Source organism: Giraffa tippelskirchi, chromosome 6 (genome assembly GCF_054371585.1).
Source record: "Giraffa tippelskirchi isolate mGirTip1 chromosome 6, T2T-mGirTip1v1.2.pri, whole genome shotgun sequence".
Lineage (NCBI taxonomy): Eukaryota > Metazoa > Chordata > Mammalia > Artiodactyla > Giraffidae > Giraffa > Giraffa tippelskirchi.
In genome coordinates, this window is record NC_137280.1 from 2,833,955 (window position 1) to 2,839,705 (window position 5,751).

A 5,751-nucleotide genomic window follows, 5' to 3' on the forward strand; every position below is an offset into this window, starting at 1 on the left:
GCAGTGGCCACAGGACTGGAAAAGGTCAGTTTTCATTCCAGTCCCAAAGAAAGACTATGCCAAAGAATGTTCAAACTACCACACAATTGCATTCATTTTACATGCTACCAAGGTAATGCTCAAAATTCTCCAAGCCAGGCTTCAACAGTACGTGAATCGACAACTTCTAGATGTTCAAACTGGTTTTAGAAAAGGCAGAGGAACCAGAGATCAAATTGACAACAGGTAGTGGATCATAGAAAAAGCAATAGAATTCCAGATAAACATCTACTTCTGCTTCAACGACTATGCTAAAGTCTTTGATTGTGTGGGTCACAACAAACTGTGGAAAATTCTTAAAGAGAAATACCAGACCACCTAACCTGCATCCTTCGAAGCCTGTGTGCAGGTCTAGAAGCAACAGTTAGAACTGGCATGAAACAATGGGCTGGTTCAATTGGGAAAGGTTACGTCAAGGCTGTATATTGTCGCCTTGCTTATGTAACTTCTATGCAGAGTGCATCATGCAAAATGCCAGGCTGGATGAAGCACAAGCTGAAATCAAGATTGCCAGGAGAAATATCAACAACCTCAGATATACACATGACACCACCCTTATGGCAGAAATCGAAGGACAACTAAAGAGCTTCTTGATGAAATAAAAGAGGAGAGTAAAGAAACTGGCCTAAAACTCAACATTAAGAAAACCGAGACTATGGCATCCGGTCCCGTCACTTCATGGCAAATAGATGGGGAAATAATGGAAACAATAACAGACTTTTTTTTCTTGGGCTCCAAAATCACCGCAGATGGTGACTGCAGTCATGAAATTAAAAGAAGCTTTCTCCTTAGAAGGAAAGCTATGACCAAACTAGACAGTGTATTAAAAAACAGAGACATTACTTTGTTGACAAAGGCAACATAGTTAAAGGTATGGCTTTTCCAACAGTTATGTATTGATCTGAGAATTGAACCATAAGGAAAGCTGAGCACTGAAGAACTGATGCTTTTGAACTGCGGTGTTGGAGAAAACTTGAGAGTCCCTTGGGCTGCAAGGAGATCCAACCAGTCCATCCTAAAGGAGATCACTCCTGAATATTCACTGGAAGGACTGATGCTGAAGCTGAAACTCCAATCCCTTGGCCACCTGATGCGAAGAGCTGATTCATTTGAAAAGCCCCTGATGCTGGAAAGATTGAGGGCAGGAGGAGAAGGGGGCAACAGAGGATGAGATGGTTGGATGGTATCACCGACACAATGAACATGGGTTGGAATAGGCTCTGGAAGATGGTGATGGATGGGGAGGCCTGGCATGCTCTAGTCCATGGGGTAGCAAAGAGTTGGACATGACTGAACGACTGAACAGCAACAACAACAGGTGTCATAGTGGTAAAGAATCTGCCTGCCGATATGGGAGACAGAAATTCAACCCCTGGGTCAGGAAGATCCCCTGGAGAAGGAAATGGCAACCCATTCCAGTAGTCTTGCTTGGGAAATCCCGTGCACAGAGGAGCCTGGTGGGGTTACAGTCCATGGGGTCACAAAAAGAGTCAGACAGGACTTAGTGACTAAACAACAACAATAGCTGAATGACATCAAGAATTGACTCTGTAGGTTTATTTATGTGATGGACCGTTTTCATAAGCAAAAGGGCCTAAGTATGCCTTTTACAAAGTAATTAAATATTTTTAATAAAATGCTTTTATGTAAAAACTTGTATTAACCAGTGTGGATTGAAGTGAATAATATCTCCATGTTTCCAAATTGTTTTGAATTTATTGACTTAAAGAAGGTGATACTTCAGTGAAATAGCAAGTAGATAATTATAGACATTAGAAAAGGTGTAGCGGATTTTGTGATATGCTTTCTAGGAACTGGGACAGTCAATGACTCCATTAATATTAATAAAGCCTCTGGCAGTTCTCCAGGCTTTTGTGTTCATGTAAAATTGAATTAAGTGAAGGTAAATGTGAGGACTATACAAAAGTCTTCTTTTCTCCTCAATATGGTTCCCCATAGTCTGTCTCTCTGTGATTTCTCTGACCATTAGAGTGGTAGTGCTGAAAAGACCTAAATTACTGTCATGATAGTGAAAGAAAAAAAGTCAACTTTTATGTGTGATTTTAGCCCATACAGACAAAAAAATATACATGAAGTTCCTATGCAGTATATCACAGTTAACTGGGTAAATTTGGAAATATGTACAATAATTCATTCTATCAATTTGAGTCTTTCTATATAGTGGAACATAGTAGCCAATTCTCAAGGAAACCAACCCTGAATATTCACTGGTAGGACTGATGCTGAAGCTGAAGCTCCAACACTTTGACCACCTGATGCAAAGAGCTGACTCATTTGAAAAGACCCTGATGCTGGGAAAGATTGAAGGCAGGAGGAGAAGGGGACGATAGAGGATGAGACGGTTGGATGGCATCACCGACTCAGTGGACATGAGTTTGAGTGAGCTCCGGGAGTTGGTGAAGGGCAGGGAGGCCTGGCGTGCTGCAGTCCATGGGCTCACAAAGAGTCAGACATGACTGAGAGGCTGAAGGACAACAACAATAATATAGTAGAAAGATTAGGCTCAGTGTGACAAAGCTAACACACAAAGTCTTGTTAACACAGTAGTTCTGACCAAGGGCCAGGGCCAGGTTTCGGTCATACTGAAAAGTACCTATAACGGAATGGAGCTAAACGTTTGTTAAGTTAAAGAGGTTAATAACTTTAAGATGAATTTCAAAGTGCTCATTAGCATGAATGCTAAAATTAGTGCTAATAACAGAATATGGAACATAGATAAAATTGCCTAAATACAAAAATGCATTAAAAAAACCCAACCTTCTTTTGGCGACTAAATTATAAAACTGAATTAAATTTTACTCTGAAGAATGGAGAAACATTTATTTATAAATACCATTAGCTATAAAATATATAAACATAGTACAATATATTACACAAGATATTTTTGTACTAGTAAATTTAAACAAAATAGTCTAGCTTTGGTTGTAATATCTGTCATTTCCTCACTAGTAAGAAGTTAATTGAATCTTTTACAGGAGGTAATTTTTTTATCTGTATGAAAATCATAATTTTACTTTTAAATGTCAGATGATGGATATTAATTAAACTTATTATAGTAATCATTTAGCCATATACATATATGTGAAATTATTGTGTTGCACATCTTAAACTTATACAATATTATATATATCAAGTATATCCCAACAAGATTGGACAAATATAGATTTTTTATTTGTTTTAGAGGTCTTCTACCAAGGTACTGAAAGCATTCACCTACGAAAGATGGATAAAATTAACGCACTGATGCACTTCATTATGAGTTATTGCAGACTAAGCATGTCGTTTCTTGACTCCTCATGGTGAATCAAAGTGATCATAGAATCTGTTTTGCCTCTGATTTTAGTTGCATTATAGGTTCTGCAAGTCTGCTGACATGCTGGTGTAACAACCAGAAGTTCTCGCTTCCCCCTCTCTTCTCTGCACCGGCCTGAGTCTGAGAGCTGTCCTGGAACATGGGCTTCAGCAGTAAAGGCCGGACAAACCAGGAAGAGATGTCTCACTATATACAGTCCATTACATTAGTTCCATTACATTAGTTCCCTGGTGGCTCAGTTGGTAAAGAATCCACCTGCAATGCAGGAGACCTGCCTTCAATCCCTGGGTCAGGAAGATCCCCTGGAGAAGGGAATGGCTACCCACTCCAGTCTTCTGGCCTGGAAAATCCCATGGAGAGAGGAGCCCCATGAGCTGCAGTCCATGGGGTTGCAAAGAGTCAGACACGACTGAGCCACTAACACTTTCACTTTCAGTGATATATAAGTAGGATCATGTGTGTATGCTTTGTGTTTTTAAAGGAAAAGAGAAGTCAATGTGTGTGTCTTTGTCTGTGGGGGGGTGTGATATGCACGTTTGTTTGCATTTTGCCCCACGGTGCTGTACATTGTTAAAACTTTTGGAAAACTCCCACAAATCTCTGTCTTTGTGGGGAAAATATTCATTATTTACCATGTTGAAACTGAAATCGAGAATCTAAAAGAATTGATTGATCACCCACTTGAGTATACTATTAATAACAAGGAATACATATATATGTTATATATGTTATATTATTATATTAATGACATGTTAACAGTATATATTGTATTTTTGGTAACAGGTCATAACATATATTAACAATATATTAATTATAGTATAATTATATATTAGTAACCTTTGGTATTATGAAATTATTTGGTATTATGAAATTAGTGGACCTCACAGACATCTGAAACGTATTTTTAAAAATAATTTATTTACTTTAATTGGAGGATAATTACCTTATAATATTGTGATGGTTTTTGCCAGGTAAGTTTTCAGTTTGTTACACGATATGAATGAGCATAATAAAGGACAAAAGTTGAAATTTATTGACTAGTTTACAATATCTGAGTCTAAAAAGCTCTGAAATATGTTAAAATCTTAGCAAAGTTCAAACAATTTTAATGGACTTGTTTCCATGATTCATTTTTATTACTTTTTCAATATGAAGGAATATCCTGTTTATGTGTAATCTGCCATATTCTGTTTTGCTACTGTAATTTTTTGTTCTCTATATTCACCTTATCCTCATTTATTTCATTTTTATTTTTTCATTGGAGGATAATTGCTTTACAATGTTGTGTTAGTTTCTGTCACACAACAATGTGATTCAGTAAAATATGGATCGCTTCACTAATTTGTGTGTCTTCCTTGTGCAGGAGCCATACTAATGTTCACTGTATTGTTCCAATTTTAGCATATGTGTGGTGGAAGCAAGCGCCGCTTTATTACTGAGGGAAACAAACATGTCTAAGTTATAAAAGAATTAAGTTTGTTTTCTTGTTACGTTGTATGTTTACTATCAAATATTTTATTGTAATTTAGATACAATATGTAACCATGTAATGTTTTCAAGCATTTATGATTCTATTTGAAGAGGGTCCATATCTCATCTTAGAGCAGGAAATGGCAACCTACACCAAAATTCTTGCTGGACAATTCCATGGACAAAGGAGCCTGGCGGGCTAGAGTTCGTGCCATCAAAAACAGTCAGATGGGACTGAGCATGCGTGGACACGCATATCTCACATAGTAATTTGTTTTTTCTACTTCCACAGATCCTATCCTGATCTGACAATAGAACAAATAAAACAAAGCAAGATATATGGTATATCTTTCATGCCAGTAACTAGTTTTGGTATAATACCAATGGTTACATGGGAATATCACAAAGATATGCTCTTTCATCTTAAAAACAGAGGGATGTTAGAAAGAAGTGGACTTATTTGATATGTTACTATTGGTGAGCAGGATGGAAGGAATATTTATTTAGAAGGTATGCTTAACATTCCTCTGGTTAAAGTCATAAAGGGAAAATCATATCAATATTGATATTATTCACTAAGATCAATAATTTAAAATTGTGTTATCTATGCAAAGTCCTTAGAGATTTGTCAATACCCACATTTTTTATAGTATCTTTTAAACTTGGAGAAAAAGTTATGCTTCATATCAAAAGTTTGTCAAACTTTTCCGTATTTAACAGATCTGATGATACTTTGCCTGAAGATAAGAGGCAACTAACTATAGCATCGTACTATCAGTCATAATTCCAGTTATTTAAAATGTTTGCTGATTCACAGTCTTCTTTTAGTTGAATCTAGCATTTTCTCTGCTAGTGGTTTTCAATTAGGAAAAGTACATCAGACTTAAGGAGTTATAAAATCATAAATG

At 36.8% G+C, this 5,751-nt stretch overlaps 1 non-coding gene across 1 annotated transcript; it reads right to left on the reverse strand.

Annotated features, from left to right (window-relative positions):
* Positions 1–4,691: 4,691 nt before the first annotated feature.
* Positions 4,692–4,796, reverse strand: LOC145511775 (U6 spliceosomal RNA). Its single transcript, XR_014058156.1, has one exon. It is a non-coding gene; the product is annotated as a U6 spliceosomal RNA (small nuclear RNA).
* Positions 4,797–5,751: the final 955 nt, after the last annotated feature.